General features: G+C 34.1%; 1 pseudogene; it reads right to left on the bottom strand.

The window, feature by feature from the left end:
- Positions 1 to 202: 202 nt before the first annotated feature.
- On the bottom strand, positions 203 to 26,476 carry LOC127811844 (G-type lectin S-receptor-like serine/threonine-protein kinase At2g19130; annotated as a pseudogene).

The raw sequence follows: 26,476 nt of genomic DNA, 5'->3' as shown, positions 1-26,476 counted from the left end.
AAGAATTAGGTTGAGTTTACCACATAGGAAATAACATTATGTTTGACAAAAGACCAAACAGACTCTTAGTAGATGATGAAAATAAAACACCCACAAGCTAGCAAAAGTTATAGAAATACAAACTTTTAAAGCATAAGAAACAAACTCTTAACACATCCATAAGTTTCACCCCTCCCTCTTGGATTGTTATTTGAGTAACATTTTAAAAGCCTTCATTCTCATTGTTGTTTGCTGCCATGGTGTCATCACGAAGTAATTGAGAGGGTGACATCAGACCCATTGATGAATCTTCAACTGCTACTTCCATATTTGGTGATTGTCCAATTAAAGCATTTGATATTTCAAGAAACAAAGCAAGGTCATCCTCAACAATTGGTGCATCAAGCAAGAAGGATAGATCATCATCAAGTGGGTTGATCTCTTCTAGTGGCCCTTTTTCTTTGATCCCTACATATATGAACAAAGTTAACTTAAACTTATACATGCTTTATAAAAATTAAAATAAGAATGATAATATATGAAATAATTAACAAATAGATTTTAATAATAAATTTCAAGTGGAGTAAAGTTATGTAAATCTAATGTTCAGTTATTAATTTTAAATTTTAAATATCTCAATGATTATTAAGTTAATAATGAGGGGTGTAGTAGAAAATCTTAGAGGATTTGGAATGATTGGAGAAGATTTTAGAAGATTTGAAATGATTGTAAAAAATCTTAAAAGATTTGGAATGATTGGAGAAGATTTTAGAATATTTGGAATAATTGGAGAAAATTTTAGAAGATTTGGAATGATTATAAAAGATTATGAAAGATTTAAGAAAATCTTAAAATGATTAGAATATCTCAGAAGATTTAGGAAGATCTTAAATGATTGGAATATCTTGAAAGATTCGGAAAAAAATTGAAATGATTAAGAAATATTATAATATAATATAACATACTTGGTAGCCAAGTTTCAAGGCCTTTAAATAGGAGGTACCATTTGGAGAAGTTGCAAAGGAATGAAGAAAGGAGAAAGATTAAATATATAAGATAGCCAAGGTACGTTGAGACTCGGATTTGAGAACCGTTAGAAGCAAGGTTGGGCGAGAATCGAGGTGTTATGGGTTTTATTCAAGGTGAGTAGTTCTACCAAAAAACTAGTTTTGTTGCATGTGAGAGTTCCTACTTCAAACTTGAGTGGTTTCTCGAAACTTGATTTTGTTTCATGCAAATGGTTTTGGCATGTGAATGGTTGATTTCGTGTGGATGGTTCATCCAAAATGTTTATTTACATGTGCATTGAAATATGTGCATTAAAATGTCGTTTTATATAATGAATCATTTCATGTTATGGTTATGGCATTGGCATGTGTATGGGATGCTTTTGAGTGGGAACATAATCTCTAACGTGATTTTTGGTGAGCTGGGTTCCTGCGTTGATGTTGACCCTCCTATGTCGGGAGTGGTAACGATTGTTCCCAAGGTGTGGGAGAGATGCGTTGATATTGCCCCTCTTAAGCTAGGGTTGTGTTGTGCCAATGCATCATATGATTATGTTGCCCTTAGAAAGATTGCTCTTTTCTCATTTTATAGGTTAAGCGTTGTATGGGATTCTCTTGGGCTGGAACATGTTGGGATATGTCGGTTTATTCATGGTCTTGCATATATTCATGAAAATATTTTTGAACTCTCACTTAGATGATTCAGTAACTAATTTGGACTATGTCTCTAGAATATTCAAACATTCTAGGTGAAAGCAGTGACGTCAAGGGAAAAAAAGTTTTTGAGATGTGGTCATCATTTACATAGATGATGTTTAGCATATCTTTTGACTATGTTTGAGGTATTCAGTTGTTACTACTAAGAGACTAATCTCCATGTATTTGAAAATGTCATGTTGAATACTGGTACGATGTTTTATAACATGAATAGAGAGTTTAAGGTTTCGTACCGTATCAGGTTTCAATCTTGCTATCGCATATTTGATGATATTGCCTATCAGCTTATTTCTTGTGGAGTTTGATAGGCTGAGCAGGAAAAATGGGATTGTTGGGAAATGGAATAAATGTATGTGGGAAAAAAAATCATGAAAATCACGGATTAATGCCGCGCTTGGAAAAGCAGGGTGTTACACTAGGGTTTAGATTTTATTTAATCTAGGTTATGTAATTATCTATTTAACCCAATTTAAAACCAAAAATACCCTTATAGTATTTTATAATTATTTGCATGTGATGGTGGATTTTCCTCAATTAATTAATAAGTTTTCTCAAGTCATACTAATCCATTATTAATTCAATTTCACGGTCAATTTTGAACAGATGTTAAAAGAATAAAAAAGTATTAAGTTCTTTGGAAACCTCTAATCTCAGAAGGGGATGTGACTCACTGAGCTTTCTCGATTCTCACATATGAGCTAATCATCTTTCGATATCATAGTCAAGCATGTGATTTATATTGCTAATGGATCTAATTTACAACAATCATTTAGTTAATCATGCATAAATCATTAAATCATTAAAAGGTAGCCAATATTTTAAAGCATTAAACATAACAATATAAATGTCTCATGAAAATAATAATCGGGTTTTGAATCAAACTAAACAAATAATCACATAATCCCAAAATTAAAATCCATCCAAACCCTAGCTAAAATAATTATCTAGACATTATTAAAATAAAAATAAAAACATAAATTGAATGGAGAAAAGAAACTTCCTATCCACATCTGGATCGCAATGGAAGTCAGTTGCTTGTTGTTGTTGCATTCCTTCAATTCTCCTTATTCTTCTCAATCTCAATGTGCCTTGCAGCTTCTGCCGCTTCAATTCTTTTTTTTATTTCATTGTGCATTGTAACAAACCGTTGGTGGGTCTAGGTGATATATATATATATATATATAGGGAATGAGATATTTATTTTATGAGAGTAATAACTTGGTGATATATGTGATATTTGTAGGCAACATGCAACGAAAGTGGAAAAGTCAAATATTATAAAGTCTAGAATTTTCATAGGCTTCATGTTGATTTTATCACTGCCTTATCTATTCAAATTGCTAAACTAAATAGGAATTTGGATAATTTGGGGGTTTTAGCTATAAATGTGTGTGCTTCTTCTTCTCATTTTCTTTCTTGTGAGCTTTGTGGGTGAGGGAGACATGCTAGTGTCACTACAAGAAAAGTGACTTTTAGTGGCCACTTTTAGGGGCGGCCAGAAGATATTCGTCACAAATACAACTATTAGTCGCGGCCAACACCACTTGTCACTAGAAAGACATCTTTACTGGCGACCGAAAAAAATTGGCCACTAAAAACCCTTTATTTGTGACAGCTACCATTTGTGGGCACTAAAAGATGGTTATTTGTGACAACCATGACTGGTCGCCATTAAAGGTGGATTATTTGTGACGGCCACCATTTGTGGGCACTAAAAGATGTTTTTTTGTGACAGCCATGACTGGTTGCCATTAAAGGTGGATTATTTGTGACAACAAGATATGGCGGCCACTAAAAGGTTGATGTGATGGCTGACATTGGGCAACTATTAAAACACGATTATTTGTGATGGCCACTAGCGGCCGCCACTAAAGGTGCTCCAACAAGCATTATTTATGACAGTTGGTACCGGTGGCTACTAAATGTTTAATATTTGTGATGATTGGATGTGGCGGCCACTAAAAACTTGAGAGCTTGAGGGCTTATTTGTGAGGGCCGGCGTAGGTGGCCACTAAAAGATACTATTTGTGACAGGCACAAGTGCCGGCCACTAAAGGTGAATTATTTGTGACAATTAGACACGACGGCCATTAAAACCTTGAGATGTTGGCCTGCCAAATCGGCCTTAATTAAAACACGATTATTTGTAATGGAAACTTGTGGCCGCCACTAAACGTGCTCCAACAAGCATTATTTATGACGGTTGGATGTGACGGCCACTAAAAGCTTGAGGATCTGGGTGGGGTCTTATGCTCATTTGTGAGGGCCAACGTGAGCGGCCATTAAAAGATAAGTATTTGTGACAGGCACAAGTGACTACCACTATAGGTGAATTATTTGTGACCACTAGACATGGCGGCCACTAAAAGCAAGTCCGGTTATGGGGCAACTAAAAGCACATTATTTGTGACGACCAAAGCCGGTGGCTACTAAAAGTATACTTATTTGTGACAATCTGTAATGACCCGAAGATGGGTGTTGATATCAATGAATAACATGGTATTATTTTATGATTTGCGGGTAGAATTATTCATTAAATTGGGTTTTGGTGCGGTGTGAGTGTGTATGTAAGTGTTTTGGAAGGTTTAAGAAGAGTAGTTAAGAGTTAGGAGGGTTTATGAAGAGGCATCCGAATGTGTGGGGTATTGGGAGGCTAGATATTCGAATGGTGGAAGTATCATTCAAATGAGAGCAACCCCATTCGAATGGGGTGTGAGTCATTTAAATGGGGGGTGATCCATTCGAATGGTCTGTTTTGCTGAGTGGTGCTTTTTCATTGTAACCAAATTTTGACTATTTTCCAGCCCGAATCTTTCAAAACTTAAAACATGAAAGTTGTATATCTTTCTTTTTTCATTATATAGCATCTTCAATCATTTAAATCGGAGTTCAGATGAGAGAGTTATGCCCAAAATTCGAAAGGGTGTCAAAGCTGTCCAGAATCCATTTGAGCCTTCACATTCGAATGAGTCATGCAAAAATTGCAAAATTCATCCGAATGAGGGCAATGTTGCATTCAAATATCCCTCTTTTTGCTTCAGCTTTTTATTCTACTATTCAAAATTCATTCGAATGGTTTGCTATGTCATTCGAATGCCTTCTCCATTTTATCAATTCTTCTACCAAAAGCTTCAAAACACATTCGAATCTGCCCAGATCATCCGAATGACTTTCATACAACTACATATATATGTAGATATCATCCAAATGCCTTAAATTATTTTTGAATGCCTCCCTCAGTGATTCATATATATATATATATATATCGCCCGATACCTCATTAATTCTAGAAACACGTAGAAAATTCTAGAACTAAAATATCAAAAAAATATAATAAATATATAGAGAATTTGAGAAATAATTAGATGGATAAAGATGACTTATGAGGAAAATATAAAAGAGAAATTTGTGAGAAAAATCTCACTAAAACATAGCACTCTTTCTCTCTTTCTCGTAAGTTCTCTGTTCTTCTTCAAACCCTCATTCTTCTTCTCACAGCAAGCTAGATCCTGGTATCCAAGGAGTTCTTAGTGGTTGATCGGTGAAATAAAAAGGCAAGTTCTCTCTTCCTTCCTCTTTTCTCTTGGATTTTATTGTGTTATGGGTTGGTTACGTGTCTTGAGAGCATGACTAGGGTTAGGGTATTTCAACTTGAGGGAAAGTTTCTAACAGCCATGTGGGGCTTGTTTCTCCCCACTAATCCTAAGGAATGGAGTTTTAAGTGGAAATTTGCATGGGAGACTTGTTTCTTCTCCATGCCCTACTTTATATATGTCATTGTGAACTTGAGCTTAAGCAAGAAATCTGTGACTCAGTGTTATTGGCTAACTGTGTTGAACATGTTTATGAATAGAGAATAACTTCAGATTACGTATATATGTACTATCACGGCATGGTCTGAAAGAATGGTAATTATGCATCATGAGCATGTCTTGGCTTGACCCCCTGCATAACATCTCGTGAGTGTGCACGAGCATCAGTTCTTATTTCTAGCACGGCAATTTCTATGTGGCCACTTTATGTGTTGCATGTGCATTGGAAAAGGCATGGACATAGATGATTATGCGCATTGTGATTGTGTACCGTCGGGATATATCCCCCAAAACCAGTAGGCATTAGCCTGACTAGGGTTACGCTCCTGCGCTGATGATTGAGAGGCGCGCCCAATGGTGACGACCATGGGTGAGATTATATATATTTATATATATGTACATATGGCTATAGCAAAGTGTATCAGATGACTTATGGGCTACATGTTACAATTTCTCTTGTTGCCGGACTCAACTACAAACTAGTATGAATTATGATGCATTTTATTTGCTATGTGAGGCCACTGGCCATTTTTATGTCGATAAACTTATATGTGTGTTATGCATGACATTATCATTACGGGTGTGTGTGTAACTCCTGAGTTATCACCTATCATTTCCGTCGATATGCATGTTCACCACACCTATATCCTATTATTATCTGCCACGCTCTTCCTTCTTATTTCTTATCCTTGTTGAGCTTTGTAGCTCACGTTGTACTCTCCTCCATTCCAGGTAAAGGTAAAAAGATGGCAGGTGGGGAGTCAAGCAAGAAGGATGGGTAGACATATGCACGTGCGGGTCCCCTCTTGATCTAAATGGTTTTGGGAAGCTGTGTTGGTAGATATATAGACATTATTTTGTGTGTAATGTAACTTAAAGAAAAGTTGTGCCTCTAACCCTTAGAAGTATTTATTTTGGGTTTGAGTTTGATGGATGTCAGGTGTATGCATGCTTGTGGCTAAGTGTTGTTTTGTCTATATTCCCTAACACCCGCTCTTCCAGGTTGCCTTGGAATGGGATAGCTTAGGGGAGGGGGTGTTACACAATCAAACATGGCGGCCACTAAATGCTTTTATCTAAATTGGAATATATACTTATTTGTGGCGGCTAGCTCTAGTAATCACAAAAAGTGAATTATTAATAAAAAAAAAAACAACAATGTCTTAATATAAAATGTGACATAAAATATAAAATATATAATTAATAATTAATAAAAAATATTTTCATTCTTAATAACATTTTTCTTCCAATATACTTTTATAATTAATAATTAATAATATACTTATTCTTAAAAAATATACTTTTATATTCTTAAAATATAAATATAATTAATAATTAAAACCACATTGTTTTTATTTCAATATTATTTTTTTACTATTATAAAATTTACAAAAAGATAAAAATATATTTTATTTATTTTTTCCTTCAAAATATAAACAAAAATTATATTTTTCTTTTTAAGAATATTCTTAAGAAGTTATATTTTTACTATTAATAATATTTTTCTTTTCCCTTCATCTCCCTCCCTCGTCTCTCTCCTGCCTCTTTATTCATTTCCTTCCATCTCCCTCCCTCCTTCTTCTCTCTCGCCCCATCTCTTCCTTTGCCGCTTGACTGTCATAGCCCTCTCCTTCTCCGTCTGTTTCCTTCTCTTTCTCCGTCTCCAGCTTCGGCTCCGTCGCAGCCTCAACACTATCATTGTTGCTGCCTCCGCTGCCTCAACGCTATCGCTGCTACTATGGCTACCACCTCCGCTGACTTAACGCCATCGCGTCTCCATCTCTATCATGGCCTCCAGCTCTAGCATGTATCTCTTTGATTTTGTTGCAGTAGACACACCTGTTGGATTAATCTAACTCTAAATTCCTTTCACTCTCCAATCAATCATCACTTATCTCTTTTGGCCTCTCATTTTCCATTCTTTCACATTCTAATTCATATTTCTTATGAATTACATTCTAATTCATATTTCGTTCACATTCTAATTCTGATTTTATGCTCCTAATGTCTATCCATTAAAAAAGAGATAGAAATTTTAGAATATCTGGGATTTATGTCCTCAAAGAAATTCTTGGACACACGTGGAAAGACCTGTTAATTTCTTAGGGTCAGACTAATTAAGGACCTGTTAATTTGTTAATTTCTTAAGGAAGAAAAGGAACAACCAACTACATAGTATATATGATGATAAAGTAATGTGGTTCAGTCTCACCTGTAACGCCCCGCTTTCCTGAGCGCATTATAACTTGGGACAATTCCGGGACAATAAATTTTTTTTCTTTCAAACACTAATGCTAAATCACATTCATTTCTCGTATCCGTCCCAGAACTCCCATCTCTTTATCTCGAAAAAGAATCATTATACACATCAAATTGCAGAAGCAAGGATCAAAACCTGATATCTTAACATTGATCATAAATCAATTCTTACATCATTGTTCCTCAACATAACTAACATTAACCCTAAATAAGGTTATATATCATCATTTCTCAAAACGTTCAGATTTCAAAATAGCAGAACTAAAATACATGGGCTACATAACATACATTTCATTCTTCATGCACTCTAATAAGTGCCATTTCATGCCTCATTTATCCTCGTATTTGCTACAATCTCCATCTGGAACGTTTGAATATTCCAGGGGTAAAGCCCAAATTAGATGATGAACCATCTAAGTAAAGGTACATAATGCTATATCATGTGTGTATGCAATGTCCTTCATCGTAGGTGTCAACTGCACCCCTCATGCTACCTACCATTTTTGCAGCCATCTCTTTCGAAGCCAGGGTGTATGGGTGCACCCATGGTAAAGCAGCGATGTCAATTCGTACTCCCTACGGCCACAATGCGCGTGATCAATGATATCAACGTGTACATATGCATTTTATAGTCATGTCATGTATGCAGTCTACGTGATGGATACATATCAGGGCATGTCAATATAATGAAAACATTCTCGAGGATCGGGTTTTTTAAACATAAATCACTTACAACCAAACATTTTCCATAAAACTAACTTTAATTGGGAAATACCACTTACCTTCTTAAGCTTATCAGGCTACCTCGATATTCGTGCCTTACCTCGTGCATCGCCTCGATTTGCATGCCAACCTCAAAATTTGACAAGTCACTTCAACTTAAGCCTCAAAACATCCTAATCACCATAATTATTTAAATAAACATTAAAACCTATTTTTCATAATTTCAAGCATTTTCTTTAATTTTCTTTTCCTAATTTTTCTCAATAAATCCAAACTAAATATTTTTCAAATGTTTTCTCAAATATTTCACTACGAAAATTCATAAAATAATATTCTTGAATTTCTGGAATTTTCTAGAAAATTTTACTTACCTCAATTTAGCATCTCAGGCTTCCTTGGTATGCGTGCCACCTCCTCGAAACACTTGTCTGGACCATTTTCTCGCCAAAAACTCCAAAATATTAATAAACCACTATTTCCTATTTTTCGGTATTTTTAATATTTTTCTCTATTTTTCTTTTCTTTTCTTCTTTTCTTTTCTTTTCTTTCTTCCTTCTCCCTATTCACCTTCTTCCTCGCGCAGCCCCTGCGCGCGCACAGCCTTCTGCCCAGCCACCCCTTGGTCAGCTTCACCGGCCATTGCGATCACCCCAACAACCACCATTGACGTCGCCGGCTGCTCTGTGCCGGCCGCCGTTCCCACCGCAAGCCACCATCACGAGCTAAAGCTCCAACTCGTGTTGGCCATGGCTGTCTGTAGCTGCCCCAGCACGTGCTGCCATGGCCGACCTCGGCCATTCAGCACCTTCGCGACCTTCGTCGATCGCCACACCACCACCAACAGGCCGCTCTTTGTCGCGAACCACCACCGCCAGCTTCCCCTGCTTCGCGACCAGCCACGAAGCTCGCGGCCATGGCCGCCTGCAACTGTGCGGCCAGCTTTGGCAGCATTCGTCCTAGCCAGCCATCGCTCCTACCTCAACCGAGCTCGCCTCTACCCGCATTTGGCTGCCCTGCTCCCTTGCTCGCGTCGCCCAGCTCACTGTTGCGGCTGCCATGGCCGCGACCCACCTTCCTTCCGGCTCTCTTTCTCTCCCCCTTGTTTTGATGCTCTCGACCACAACTCTCATTCTGATCTCCCTTGCTGCTTCTCAATTGGCCAAGATGCATCCCAATTTATAGCCTCCACTGCCTTAGCCGCTACTCCATTGTTCATCATATTAATTGCTTCATTACTCACTCCATACCTCTTACAGACTCTTTCCTCAATTCATGTTGCCACAATCTCCTCATTTTGCGGCCAAAATCTCAGCCATTAAAGCTTCACAAAAGCTTCGCGAAGCCAGCTTCATATATATATATAACTATTATATAATACATCAACATATACGAGAAATTACATTTTTAATTCCCATAATTCATTTAATATCACTTGGATAATTTTCTTATTGCAACCATGCCCTCAAACATCGGATTAAGTTTGCATTTCAATGCCGAAAACACAAAATTTATAACTTCAAAGTTACTCGATAATGATGATTTTGCCTTTGCGTCTTCTCAGGACCTTTGTTTCATCTCAAAACCATTGAAGGGTTGCTTATTACGCAAAACCGGAGCCCCCCTAGGGTTCCGTTGATTTTTTGAGAGTCCCCTATGACAATTCAGTTTTACAGCCTAAATAACAGTTGTATTTTAGCTGTACCGAAAACTGTTCCCGATTAGATTCTTTTGATATCAAAAATCCTATCTCGAAACACTTATCGAGACTATGTCATTTTCCTTAGACAATTTCACTCTAAGGCATTCCCTGCAATTGATTCAGTACTTATAACTGCTATCAAGCCAATTTTTCGGTATTCTAAACTCATCAAAATTATGTGGCAATCTCATGCGAACATAGGGTATTACATCAGCCCTTATGCACGTATGTAATGAAGTCGTGTTGGTTAGTCTCGAAGGAAATGAGTTATGGGAAGCTTGAGACTCTGCTTTTTTATTCTAATTTTATAGTTGGGAAATCATTGTCACAACCGAAGTACTATTGGAGAGAGTATTGGATAATGACTTGATAATTGCATGGTTTCTACTTTGCTTAGATATGATTCCTATTATTAACTACATCTCATCATTGTCAACACGAGTCATCTAAAAATGTTCTGCCTAGTGTTGATGAGTTTTTTATTAAAGTAAATCAATCAGTGCATGACTAATTGTAATGACCCGAATTTAATTAATTAATATTGTATCATGCCTTGTGGTTGAATTGGTTAGCCTTAATGTTTAAAATGTTATTTTTTGGTATTTATTAATTAAGTATTGCGTATATGTTTGGAGTCACTACAAGAAAAACGAAATTTAGCGATGGAAATATTCGTCGCTAAAACATCAAAATCCATCGCTAAATTTTTTAGCGATGGGCAGCTTCCTGTCTCTCAAAATGGCGTCACTAAATTTTTGTCGCTGATTAAAAAAATAAAAAATAATTAAAAATTAAATATTATTTGAGCGACGGAAAGTTTTCCATCGGTATTTAGCGAAGGAAAACTTTTTGTCGCTGAATACACATTAAAAAATAGAATACTAAAAAAATTAAAATAAATCAGAATTAGTGACGGAACCAATTCCGTCGCTAATCAGCGACGGAACTATTTTCGTCACTGACTTCTATTTAAAAAAAAAAAATTATGGCAAGTCGACGGACGCACACGCGCCCTTGACTTGCGGACGCTAGGTGGCGTGGCAGCTACGCGCCAAGTGGCTCTCCCTTAAGGCGCCACGTGTAGCATTGGGAAATTAATCCCAGCGTACTACTTTCTTCCCTATGCGCGCGTGTGCACGCGCGACCATTCGAGCTGCAAGCCTTCTTGATATATACTCTGCACATATTAAATATATACTACATTTAGCTGCCAGCCATTTTAATTTTATTTTAAATTAAGATTTTAAATTTTAAATTTTAAATTTTAAATGTTTTAAATGCATAAATTAAAACTTAAAAAAATAAATCTCATAAATTTTAACTCAACCAATGTACCATTTAAATGTTGTAATTAATTAATCTCTTAAATATTTAAATTTATTTGATAAAAAATTAGTTTAATACATTTTTATTATTACAAATTTTACAATATCATATCAATTTACATATTTTGGTCTGAAAATAAAATACATAAAATATGCATTTAATACTAAATTTTTTTTATTTTTATTTAATTATTTAGCAATGAGGTACTCCTGCAAATAAAATTTAATTTTTAATTATTAATTTAATTTTTAATTATATATTTAATTTAATTATAATTTTTTTATTATTTAGCGACAGAATATTTTGTCGCTAAATAATATTAATTTAATTAAATAAAAAATTAAAATTTAGTGAAGGGTCAAACCTATTGCTAAAAAATAAAAAATAAAATAAATAAAAAAAATTAGCGACGGGACAACCCTCGCTAAAAAATAAAAATAAAATAAATACAAAATACAAAATTTAGCTATGGGGTCACACTTGTCACTAAAAAATAAAAAAATAAAAGTACAAAATTTAGCTATGAAGCAACCCCCGTCGCTAAAAAATAAAAAATAAAATAAATAAAAGTAAAAAATTTAGCGACGGGGCAACCCTATCGCTAAAAAATAAAAAAAAAATACAAAATTTAGCTACGGGACAATGCCTGTTGCTAAAAAATAAAAATAAAATAAATAAAAAATACAAAATTTAGCAATGGGGTCACACCTGTCGCTAAAAAATAGAAAATAAATAAATAAAAATACAAAATTTAGCAACGAGACAACGCCAGTCGCTAAGAAATAAAAATAAAATAAATAAAAAACGCAAAATTTAGCTATAGAGTCACACCTGTCGCTAAAAAATAAAATATAAAAAAATATAAAATTTAGCGATAGGCCAACCTCCATGGCTAAAAATATAAAAAATAAATTAAATAAAAATACAAAATTTAGCTACAGGGTCACCCATCGCTAAAAAATAAAAAAATAAATTAAATTTTTTTAATTATTTAGGGACAGAATATTCCGTCGCTAATTCCGTCGCCAAATTTAAAAAAAAATAAAAAAAAATTGCGACGAAATATTCCATCGCAAATTTGTCACTAAATTACGGATTTTTTGTAGTGAGTATCCGAATGAATTTAATTATAGCCAACTGTTTATGAGTATGATTCGAACAGGATAGTGAGTGATCCGAATCAAGGCTAACTTGTATGAAATTTTATGAGTTTTGTGAGTGTGATATGAATTGAGAGTGATTGATTCGAATTGGGAGAGAGTGATTCGAATTGGGTGTATGTGATTCGGATTGTCCATATTTTCAGTGTGCGGTTTTTGCATTTCAAGTCGATTTTGACCCTGATATAGCCCAAATCTCTCAAAACCCAAAACAAGAAAGTTGTATATATTTCTCTTAGCTTTTCATACCATCTTAAATAACCCCAATTGGAGCTTAGATGAGAAAGTTATGGTCAAATTACTACGATGTGTCGGAGCTACTCAGAATTTCGTAGATGTTGCGTTCTAGCATTCTGTTTCCACTTTGAAGCTAAATTTAGACTATGATTAAGCCAGAATTGCTCAAAACGTAAAGCATAAAAGTTGTAGATCTATATCGTTTCTTTCCATAACATATTGAATCACTTCAATCGAAGCTCGGACGAGAGAGTTATGCCTGAAATTCGCAAGGATGTTGAATATGTACAGAACCCTTCGTTTTTCATTAAACCCTCTCAAATCCGGATCCAGGCCAGACATCCAGGTATCTTCTTAAATCCAGCAAGTGCACTTTTCTAGAAGCAAGTTGTAGAGAGCATTTTCTTGACTTTAGAGTGGTGGTAGAGGCTTTTGATGCGGTCGGGCACGCGTGTTAGCCATTTCTATTTGTCTCTTGCCTTGTCTATATATTTAGAGAGATATAGAGAGAATGGGAGGAGTTTACTGAGAGTTGTAGAGGAAGAAGGAGAAGAGTTTTGCAGGTGGTTTTCCTCATCGAGTATCAGGCAAGCATTCCCGTTCCCTTTCCTTGCTTACGCAAGTTCCTTCTTCTTCTCCTTCATAGATTATGCAAGCCCCTTCCCCTTCTCTACTCCTTGAAGCACTGTTATTCCGTTCATGGGTCGTGAGCTGTGCGTTTGAGTGGTTGTACAGTTATCAATATATATATTTGCATGCAGGTGGGCTGTAATTCTGTGTGTTTCGATTGGTTCGCGGATATATATATGTAAGATCATGTTGGCTGAGTAGGTTTATGTTTGGTTAATATGTATGTATATGTTCATATGTTGCAGTGGGTCTCGGTGGATAGCTATATTTATACATGAGTGCAGTGGCCCCGTGCAGTGTTATCCATAAGTTTAATTTTCGGTGCATCAGTTCTCGGGTAGGCCACTGTGAGGGATTTTGCTGAGCTTCTCGTTGTGATAGCCATGGTGAGCAAGTATATATATACGCTATTGTACTATGTGCAATGAGTGAGGTCACTGTGTACGTGAGAGTGTAGATTACCTTGTCCATGTGAGTGTGTGTTACTGTGAGTGTGCTGATTTATATATACATAAACGCAATGTGTGGGTGTGTGAATATCACTGTGTGTGAGTTTGTCACCATGTGTAGGTATATATATGTGTAAGTGCGTAGAGTGAGTGTGTGTCTTAGTGTTCATTTAATTTTGGAGTATGGGCAATGATTGAATTGGGCGTGATGAGGTGATAAGCAAAGTAATGTTAGATATATATATATATATGTATGTATGTATGTATGTATGAGGTAGCAGTGAGTTGTGGTTTGCTGTGAATGTAAGAAAAGGGCTTTAATAATACATAAGTGGAGTATATGTTTATTGATAAAATAAAATAATAATGTGAGATAGTTGTGTATGCTGAGGTTCACCGTGGTTGAGTGCAAGAGGTGGGGGGGAATTTTAATAATAACTAGTATTATTATTGTTATTACTACTATTGTTATTGTTATTGTTATTGTTATTGTGAATAGTATTATTAATATTAACACTTTGTTGTTATTATTTGTAAATAATATTAGTAATATGTATTGCTATGTAAATAATAGTAGTACGATTAAAACCATGATCGGTCGGGATAAGTTTCGATGAACAATAACTAGGTTGTGAATAGTAAATTGGGTCATGTTCTTGTTTTCATGGAGAGTTAGTTTGGTGAGGGCAAATGGAAAATTTTATAATTGGAGAGAATAAATAAAAGAAAGAAAAAAAAATGATGCAAAATGGCCAAAATGGGAATGAAATATTATGTGTATGTGTGTGCATGGAGTAGGGGCAAAAGGGTAAAAGAAAGGGGGTGGTTGGCAACCCACTCCTTCCCCCTCACCTCTCCATGCTTTCTTGTTTCCTTCTTCATTCTTCCATTTCCAATGTCTCTTTTTCATTTCTCTCCCTATCTTCTTTGTTCTTTTTCCTTGTTCCTTCTTCATTTGCATTTTCTTCTTCCTCCATTTTTCTACTTGTTTGGAGCTTTAAGGAGTGAGGATTTCAATTTCAACGGAAGACTTCTCTTCTTCTTCTTTAGTTTTCATCAACAAGACAAGTTCCTCTTGCACTTTTTTTTTTTGTTATATTGTTCAAGTTTTCCCCTTATTTCGGTTGGAATGTCAAAATATGTCTTTGTTCTTCATATCTTTGTTGTTAATACTATTTTTGTATTGGTTGTGTGATTATCTTCATTTTTTCCTTAAATCTTGTGGTTTCTCTAAGTCTTTGGTTTGGTCTTGTTGTTGGTCTCATTAGGGCTTGTTCACTTCATTTTTCATTCAAAAAATGACATTTGTGGGTTAAGAAACTAGTGGTGGTCGTTTTGGGGTGTTTCGGGGCCATTTTGTGCTTTCTGTGTGCTTCAAGTCTGTTAGGTTTGAAATGCTATGGCACTAATACCCAAGATTGGGATGAATTGGGTTGTTTTAAAAAATTGATTGAATTTGAAAATCCTATTGATGAGAAATGAGATTTCAGTGCAAGTGAGGATAATTGAAATGTTTGAAACAATAAATGAAAGGAAAACTACAAACAAAGAAGAGACATAACGATATATAGTGGTTCGGCTTAAACCAAACCTAATCCACTACCTTAACTCCTCACTAAGGGTTTTTCAATCAATCCACTAAAAACCTCCTATCTCTCCGGATAGGCCTTCTAGCAACAAGTTATAAATTTACAATCTCTTGCTTAGATAAGCAAGTCCTCTAGTTCCAAGCTAGGTATCACAACCTCTTGTTTAAACAAGTAAGTCCTCTAACAAAAAGTTAGGAAAAGCAAGAATAATAAAAGGAAATGATCTAAGAGTAGACACTCTTACTTACAAGATCTCTCAATATAAATACAAAGTTTGAACAAGATAATACAAATGATAATCAAAGCCTTTAGAGAGAAAAATGAAGCCCAAATGAAACAATTAAGCTCTTGAAAAATGAACACTTGAAAGCTTGAAATCCATCCTCTTAGTTGATTTGAATCACCCATTTGTCTTGTATTTATAGTGCCTTGAGAGCCCATTCACGAATCTTGCTGTTGGTAGTGAAAAAGCCACTTTGGGTAAGTGGAAAAACTAGTCATTGGGTGTTTCTACAACACAAACGGTTGACAGATGCAAGACATCGATCGACAGATGAGTAAAAATTCAAAAAATGGTCGACAAATTAAAAAAATGGTCGACAGATTCAAAACTTGCATTCTGCCGATCAACAAATAGTTTTGGTCAATCGACAGATAGGAGTAGGTTGGTCAACAGATAGGATACAGTAAGTCGACAGATTACATATATTAGATTTAGCATGTATATATTACAACATATTTATATTTCTTTAGTTTAAATAAATGTCCATATTTTTTTTTAATTTAGTAAAATATAAATTAAAGAAAATGTAGACATTTACTTTAATACATAAATATAAATAAGAAAATACCCCTCATTTGAATTCAATAAAAATATCTAAAAAATCAAAATCAATAACAATAAGAAAATAGAATTTTGGTTTTAGTACAAATTCTGAATTTTGCAATTTTACCACTCCCAAAATAGGTTCTATTTCTTAAAAAATTCATTAAAAATTATTTTAACAACAATGAATATTAGCTATCAAAACACTAAGAGATAGTTTTTCAAAATAAAAACATCTTCTTATGTCTCCTTATAATGTGCTAATATTTCAGACTTAGAGAAATAGCATTTGTTGGTTTATTTTGATATACAGAATACTATAATACTTAAAATATGTTTTCCACTATAAGTCATATCAAAACTCCATTAGAGGATTGGAGCAATTGGACTATACAACATGGTCTTTTTCCTTTGAAACATTTTTGCTTCATTTATCCAATGAATCAAAACCAATTTAAAAAATTATTTAGGAGATTCTTTTAAATCTTAATATTTGTTTGTTCAAATCTCCATCTATAGAAAGTTATAGATCATTTGGTTTTCATTTTCACAAAGATATTTGAAATTGATTTTTATTTCCAAAACATATACTTGACTTAAGATATAAATTATTTGTTTTTCATCATCAAAACCAACATATGAGTAAAATATCATAATCGACTAATCTTTATGTTTAGTCAACTCAACAGATGCTAGTTTTCTCATATTTTTGTGTCATCCCTTGGCCTAGTCGACTCAGTAATCTACTCAATCGACTAAGCATTTCTTTAGTCAACCAAGCTTTAGTCGACTAAGCCTTTCATTAGTCAACTAAGCCCTTTATTTCAAACTATACATTTTGTGCTCTTTTGACCATAACTTTTTGTTTTAATATTAGAATTAAGATATTTTGTTTAACTAAATCTAACTTGATAAGCTTCGTTTTGAGATAGGATTTGAATCATTTGGATTCAAATTGAGCCTATAGTTCCCTTTTTAATCCGAGCTTAAAATCTAAAAAATTTCAGTTTCTTAAAAGTTTGTAATTGGCTGCACTCTCACCCTACAATTAAAACACGATAAAAAATCACAATAAAACTTTTATAATTTTTTCTTTATTTTCCGTGAAAGCTTTATACTCATCAGTGTAAGAGTGCAGTTGTAGTCTAAATTTAAATTTGCATTTTTTAGATGAGTCCAGGTCGTCCACTGAGAGATTTATTTATGGTAAAAGAAAAAGAATGTCACACACACGCACACGTATTTGAACGAATTGGCAATAAGATTTTTTTTTATAGTTTTTTAGATAACAGATACTAGGAAATAAAGCAAGACAGAAGTTGAAATAAATGCTGAATGTGAGAATATGAAATTGGATAGCACTTGAGTTAAGACAATTTCTGCACCAACCCGTTGATTCCCAATTTTTAGCAAAAAAGATTAGCAACATTAATTTAATTTCATATATGAGGGTTTGTTATTAAATGCAATTAGAGATGATGAAAGCTCTAAATTAGACTTACGCTCCAATCCAAATCTAGTGATTTCTCAATAATTAATAGACACTCATACTGAAATTTAAATTAATGTCACTCATTTAAAGCGCAGCTTTCTTTGAGAATCATTGGCGTTGGACACTGTCTTTGCCTTAACCCAATATTGAATTTAGCTACTCATCTCCATTTAAAAGTTAATTGACAGAAATTTAAATGGCGTAATTTAAATAACATAATTTAAATGACAAGAATTAAAATAGTAGAAATTAACCGGCCATTTAGGCAGTGGATAATAAAATGACAGGAATTAAAATTGTAGAAATTTAAAGGCAGAAATTAACCAGCCATTTAGGCTGTGGATAATAAAGTAACAATAAATGACATAAGAATTTAAGAGAAGAAAGAAAGAAAGTAAGATCACAAGAGAAAATAATAGAGAAAAGAAGAGAGAACAAGAATAATTCTCAAAGAGAAAATCTAAGAAAACAACTAAACTTTGATTCAAGAATAATAATCACTCTTATAAGTGCAACCAAGTGAGCTATTTATAACCCACAAGATGCAATACAAACCACACAATTTCAATTATTCAATTAGACAAAATTATGTTTAATGGGCACTCACACACTTAAAGTTAAATAGATTTTAGCTATAATAAACACCTAAAGTTAAATGGATTTTAGCTAAAATATACACCTAAAATTAAATGGATTTTAGCTAAAAAACACACTTAATAAAGCACTCATAAAACAAATAATAAAAAAAATAAAAATAAATTTCTGTAATTGGGTTTTTGATCTTCATTAGGATTAAAAATGCTTGGGCCTTCATTAGGATTAAAAATGCTTAGACCTTCTCCAAATGATGTCTTCCATGGATTGTTCAAGTTGGGCCTTAAACATGCACTGGGCCTTGGGCCTTCAATTTAATGGCCATGCGCTGGGCCATTTCTTCATTCCAACTTACAATTAAATGTGGGCCTTCCTTGTTGGGTCTTCTTAATTGGGGTTCAATTGCAATTTTAATGTTTTTATCCTCCAATCAAGTCTTACTTCATGTATGAACATATGTGATGTTAATATATTATATATTATGCATGATTATATGATATGCACCCATGGGGTGCACTTATATGGATATGTATATATATATGTATTATGTTTATATATTATATTATATATTATAGATATATATTATATATATTTATATATATTGTAAATAACTATTCAATTAAACCAATTTAAAATTAAAATAGGGGTTATAATTATAATAAAATTTTATAAAATTAATCACTAATCAATAATCTCTTCCCCAAACATCTTGTAGAGTTCAAATGAGTATAAAAATGCTTCTTTATGATATGTGGGCGTCTTAAGGGGGATAAATTTATCACGTGTAATAAGAAACGAAAGCCATGAAACTTTTATGATGAATATATGTAATCAATTTGCTTGATATTGAGAAATGGTATGAAAATGAAACCCAATGAAGGATGTTAAATATTGTGGATGAAATTACCATGGGCTCGTGAATGAAAATGATATTGAAGTGTTTAAATTTGCATGATGATTGTGATGTGAACATTTCTATAATGGAGCATGCATGTTATATTTATGTGAGACCTCATGAGAATTGCATGACATTATTTTTGGGCCCCGATTATTATTTTCAAGCAGCAATTATGTTTTGCAAGATGAGAAAGAAGAGTGATGTTCTACCCTTGTGTTTAGTTTTGATGATGAAAAACAATACCTTGTTTTATCCCTAAGTCATGAGTCAAGCCTATGGTTTTCAACAAAAATCAATTTCAAATGCTTTGTTAAAATGAAAACCAAAAAGATTTATCATTTTCTATATTAGTTGGAGATTTGCAAAGTCAAGTATTTAGTTTTAAAAGAATCTCCTAAAATGATTTTCAAATTAGCTTTGAAGTCGTTGGTCAACATAGAGCTAAAATTGTTCTAAGGCAAAAGACCATCTTTAACATATATGTGTTTGATGAAAATCCAATCTTAAGTATGAAAAATCATTTATGTTAATCTCATACTTCAAAATAAGCTTTCATTTTTTGAAACGTGCATGAAAGGTTTTGGCTTGAAACTTAATCGTAAGAAAAATCCTTTAGTTCATGCATCATATCTTGAAACTCATTTTGATAACGTTTCAAAATTTTTTCTAAGTCTAGAAGACTAGCACCTTATAAGGAGACATATATGAAAATGTTTCTTTTTTAGAAAACTAACTCCGGGTAATTCAATAGCTAACATTCATTAGTGATAAAATGATTTTTAACGAATTTTTCAAGAAATAGAAAGTGTATATCTTGGAGGTGGTAAAATCGCAAAATCCTAAGTTCCTACTAAAATCCAAATTCCACTTTTTTATTCTTATGGATTTTGAAATTTTAGATATTTTTATTGAATCCAAATGGGGGGTACTTTCTTATTTACATTTATGTATTAAAGTAAATGGAAGTTAAAATATAAATTAAACAAAATGAGGACATTTACTTAAACTAAAGAAATGTAAATATGTGGTGATGTTTTGTATTAATTAAGTGTACTTCTACATGTTATCTGTTAAGTTTCCAGATTTTTCAAGAAGATAGTCGACTATGTTGTTTAGTACTGTCGACTATGCATAAGCATAGTCGACTATGCTTGTTTAATCTGTCGACTATATATAGCCTCTGTCGACTATAATTCATTCTGTCGACTATTGTGTAAGGATAGTCGATTATGCTATTTCATCTGTCGACTATGTTTGTTCATGAATTTCAAAATTTTCTTTGTAATTTTTGATCTGTCGACTATGTAAAAGGATCTGTTGACTATGAGATTTTTGTGTTATAAGATAGCTGACTATGCTTTTCTATCTGTCGACTATGGCTAGTCTTATTTGATAAAATAGTCGACTAACCTATTTTCTTTGTCGACTATGTGTTTCGCAGAAAGCTTCCAACGGCTATTTTTTCAAATCCCAACGGCTCCAAACGGTTATATTTCTCTTCAACTTTATGGGACACTTATATATACATGTCATGGATGATCAAGAGAAGGCTAATGGACGGAAACGAGATGATCTAAATATTACAAATCATTTTATTCGTGCTTACAGTGTTCTCTGTGCTTTCATTGTTATATTTTTCTATGCAAGGCTCTGTTCTATCATTGTAAATCTATTCTTAAGCCTAGTTTTTATTATGAGAGAACTTGTAACTAAGAGTGTTAACTCTTAGCTTCTCTCTTTCATTTGTATCGTTGTTATTTTTCTAGCTTGTGTAGCTAGAGGGCCCATTTAAGTGGGAGATTGTAATTCCTAGTCTCGGACTAGAGGACCTACTCGGGTTGAGTAGGGGGTTGATAGTGGATGGTTTGAAAAATCCTTAGTGAGGAGTTAAGGTAGTGGATTAGGCTTGGGTTAAGCCGAACCACTATAAATCTTTGTGTTATCTCTTGCTTATGTTTCTTTTTATTTGTTTATCACTGCTAGCATTTCATTATCCTCACGTGCATTGAGTTTTTTATTTTCAATTAAAAGGATTTCAAAGTTCTATCAATTAAGTTTTTTTAAAATAACCAATTCACCCCCCTCTCTTAGTGTGTGCCATAGAACTTACTGTTCTAACAAAGAGGATATCCTATGGAGGGCCTGACGAGGGTGAGGCAATGCTCAAGCCAAGTGAATGGCTAATTGATGTTTCTATATATATATATATATACATATATGCATGCATGTGAATAGAAGACTGTGTGAGCCGATATGATTCATGTGAATGGAGGCTTTGAGAGCCAGTGGACTAGAGCCCAGGTTTAGAGGTGTACAGAGATGTTGCCAACTAAAAGGTTCAAGAAGTATTTTGTTTGAGGGCTTGTAGAATGAAAAATTTATTGTGCAATTTGCAATAGTGCCATTTTATTTTGGATGGTATGGCCATTTGGCATAAGGGATTATGTAAGTCAAGTTATGAATGAAATGTATTATTTTTTGCTCATGTTATTTAGTGAGCAGAAAAAAAAAATTGAGTGTTTTATTTAAGTGTTGTTCTATATCATTTTTGTGACAATCTCTTTTTGGATTTTCCTAGGCTAATGAGATAATTCGGGAGTGAGCCGCTAAAGGAATGATCAAGATAAGGTTCGAAAGTATTTCAAATTTTTTATCAAACTGTTTATTAAATTTTTTAAAATGCACTAAAAGACACAGGTGTCATTTTTTTTTCTTATCCATAAGAATCGAGATAAATTTATCCAAAGGAGAAAAGATAAATTTATTTAGAAAAATTCAGATAAGAAATCACATAACTTTTTTTTTAAGAGTTATCAGATAAATTTAACAAATACAATAAAAAATATTTTTATTTGGAATACTTTCATATCTCATTTTTTTTTATCTATATCTTAATTAACAAATACTATATAAAATACTTAATTTTATGTCTCAACTACTAAGCAGATATGCCCTCTATCATATCCCCTAATAAGATTTTTTTTCATGTTCTTCTTGCAACGAAATTATCAATGTATTGTGTAGCATGTGAGTTAAATACAAGAAATTCTTTTATAAATTAAACAAGTATGTAGCTATAAAGTAAAAAACAAACTTTCATTTAATTGAACAACGACCTAACATTCCCACATGTGCCATGTCATTCTTTAACAACTATAAATAGATTAGATAACATTTAAAAGAGATAACTGCCAATTGTTTTATTTTCTTTAATTTAGATAAAAACTAAATAATTGATTACACACATAAAATAACCATTAAAAGAATACAACCATGAGTTAGGTTGCACCAAAAAAATAAAAACAAAAACAAAAACAAAAATAAAAACGAAAAAACAACATTTTCCAAAGAGTGGATTTTGTTGGGTTCTAAGAGGAACATATTGTTAAATTATAATTTTATTCATCAGATCGAGTAATATAATTAAAATCTTCCAATATACTTGTAATATGAAATTAAGTCATTACAATATTATTTGACAAGAGTTGGTAAATAATGACAAATATAGAAAATAGTCCCAAATCTCACCATTTTCAAACAAGGCTTAAATTCTAAATTTTTTTCAAATGTAAATAAATAATGACAGGAGTTTGTTCTATTTTATAAATGAGTAGGTGAGCTGCATATAAGTCTTAAAAATCTTATTTCACTAAGGTAATATTTGTTAAAATGAATAAGATAAACTTGTATAAAAATAATATTGAAATATTTTTCGAATTAAGATATGGAATAATCAAGATAAAGTTAAAAAATATTTCAAGATTTTTATTAGATTGTTTGTTAAATTTTTTGAAATACATTGAGAGTCATATGGGTCTTTTTTTTTTTTATCTGTAAAGTTCAAGATAAATTTATATTGAGAATGAGAGATAAATTTATTTGAATAATTCTAGATAAAAAGTCACATGACTTCTTATCAATGAATTACTAGATAAATTTAACAAATATAATAAAAAATACTTTTGTTTAGAATGTTTTTCATATTTCATTTTTTTTCAACTCATATCTTGTTAATAAACACTACCTAAGTAAGGTAGAGTATTAGAAGTTATTCTCTTTGTATTTTAATTTTCAGTTTTGTATTTTAAGTAAAATGACTTTTTGTTATTTTAATTTTTCTTTACAATTTTTTATTTTTTTTTAAAAAATGTATTTTTGAAAGCATAAAAGTAAACACATTTTCACTGTTTTGGAAAATTAAAAACTAAAATGACTTGAAAATAGCAAAAAAAAAAAAAAAACATGACTTTAAAATCCTTGGCATTTTATGCAAGGAGTTCTAAATTAGGTGTACACTACCACTAGGTCTTTGTTCAAGTTTAAAATTGTTATACATTTGAAGATCGCCATAAACATCATTTCAATGTTCCATTTAGATAGAGGGATTTCATTAAACAGCTTTCTTAAAACAAACACAGCCCAAAAGCCTTTGAGGTCTTATTTTGCTTGTGAAAGTAAAATGATGCTAATGGACACGGAAAACACAAAAAAGGAAGAACATGCATATTATATATACTAATAATCCCAAAAAAGGAAGAACATTCATATTATATATACTAATAATCCCTTTTGGCCTTGAGGGCTTGGCATCTGTCGAGGATGCAGGGCTCTTTGCCTGAGAGGAGTCAGTCGAAGTGATGCTCGGAGGTTCAGAGCTCTAGCCAGAGGATGACTCTCTGAAGAAAACTATGTTTTCCTCGTTGTCAACGAAGACTTGGAGGGATCGTGGAACCGGAGGTGGGTTCACATCCAGAATCCCTTCCAGGATCTGCACTACCTGACCCATTGTCGTCTTGGACGCACCAACAAGCAACTCTACAGATTCGCCTTAGCTCTCCCGCATCTGCATTCTTGTCCAGTCTGGGGTCTAGTAGGTCAACGACATCGCCTCCTTCAATGACAACATTTGCAGCCCAGGTTGGGAAGAATTTTTGCTTCCCTTCTTTGGTGTGCTCAGAATTTCTTCTTCCCGATACAACCTCAAAAAGCATCATACCGTAGCTGAAAACATCAGCTTTGGAAGTTATGGCTACTCCAGATATCCACTCTGGTGCAAGATAGCCTCTTGTTCCCCTTATGGTTGTCAAAACCCTGCTGAATTCTCGCCCCATAAGCTTTGCAAGTCAAAAATCAGAAACTTTTGGACAGAATTCAGCATCTAAAAGGATGTTTTCAGGCTTTATGTCACAGTGTATGATACAGTCCCTGCATTTCTCATGGAGATAAGCCAACCCTCGAGCTGTCCCCAGTGCTATTTGGTACCTTGTTTTCCAGTCCAAAACCTTCTCATCCTTTTCATGGAAAAGATGGGAATTCAAGGAGCCATTCTGCATATAATCATACACCACCAACTTCCTGTTGCCTTCAGAGCAGAACCCACGAAGCCAAACAAGATTGACATGTTGGATAGTTCCAATTGTGCTGACTTCTGTTCGGAATTGCTTCTCTCCTTGGATGATGCTCTCAAGCTTCTTCACAGCTACAACAGTTGAATCAGGTAATGTCCCTTTAAAAACAAAGCCAAAGCCTCCTCCCCCCAGTTTCTCAGAGAAATTCTTGGTTGCATGCTGCAAATCTCTGTATCCGAATGCAATCAATGAACCCTCTACAGCTTTTGTCGATCCAACTGACCTCCTTTGCCGCCGCCAGAAAACCGCAAAAACAACACCCAGGAGGGCTATCACTACAATGGAACCAGAAACAGCTCCAATAATACTACCCTTGTTATTTTTAGAACTCGAAAACTCAGAGGCAGCGAGTTTAATATAAAGAGTTTTTCCATTTCCTGAGAGTAGTTTCACGTTCACAAGCTCGCCAATCCAAATCGAACAAGCATTACTGTCATAAGCATAAGCTGTGCACGAACAGTTACCCAAGCATGAAGTTCCGCATTCTGCCTCACTGCCAACAGCCACAGTTTGTGGATTTTCAGGCGAGTTCATGTTGGGATACTTCCAAAACCTATCTCTTTCTTTATTAGAAGCACCAGAAGTCTCGCACTGTAATTGGGAATTCCTCACACACCCACCAGAATGATCATTCAAATTCCAGTCACTTTCCGACCTAGGTCTGAAACCTTTCAAACAACTACAAGCTTGTTTTATAATCTCATCGCAGGTGCCAAATGCCCCACATAAATCATAAACTTCACATTGTTGCGGCTGAGACCAAAACAAATTCCACACCTTGCTGTTCTCCACCCATGTGACTTGCTTCACTTGCCCGGATGTATCCATGATAAATCTAGAAATTATTGAAGGATCATCGACAAAATATGTGAAATAACTCTCATTTTTGTTGTGGATAAAGCTAAAATTATAATTATAACGAATAATGTTCTTCAGTTCAGGAACTGAGCTGAAAGTCTGCCCATTCCATGGACCACTAGTCCAGTAGGCTTCAATCCCATTCCGCCTTACACGATACTCAATTTTATTTGCATCTAGACTAGGAGAGAATAGCCCTGGAGCAGGATCTTCAGAATTCTTCCATGAAGTCAGGCGTTGATGGGTTTTAGTAACCCAATTATATGAGATCTTGGCACCAGGCAACCAAGTATCGGCTGGGTGATCAAAACTTTGCCAAATTGGTTCTGCGGAATTGGATTTGGACCCTTCTCTCAAAACCAAATTACCATCATCCCCAAGAACTGCTACAAAAGAATTCGAAGTTGTAGAGCTCTGATTGGTGGACCAAACTTGGAGTTTCCGCTCGTTGAGAAGCACCAAGTTGCCATCTATGATTTTGAGTTTTGAGGAACGGTGATCTGAGACGGCTGATTCTCTATTAGCTACCCAAGCTACAGTTTTACTGGACACTTTCTTGTACCACATGCATATGTAATACTTGGAAGGGTTACCTGGTGCGTAGAAACCCAATTCGAAATTCCCACCTGCAGAGACAATTGTCTGATCCCCGGACAGAGATTGGTTTGCAGAGATGGTGTCAGCTCCAAAAGAGAGACGCGTGTTGAGGGAGAAGGCCAGGAAGAATACTAGCAGCATGGAACCCATTTCTGCTAAGAAAAATTCGTGCAGGAGCTGTGATAATAGAACTAGATATGATTGAATTACAGGAGA

This window comes from Diospyros lotus, chromosome 10 (assembly GCF_014633365.1).
Source record: "Diospyros lotus cultivar Yz01 chromosome 10, ASM1463336v1, whole genome shotgun sequence".
Taxonomy (NCBI): domain Eukaryota; kingdom Viridiplantae; phylum Streptophyta; class Magnoliopsida; order Ericales; family Ebenaceae; genus Diospyros; species Diospyros lotus.
Note: the sequence above shows the minus strand (reverse complement) of the source record. Positions and strands in the feature narration are given on the sequence as shown.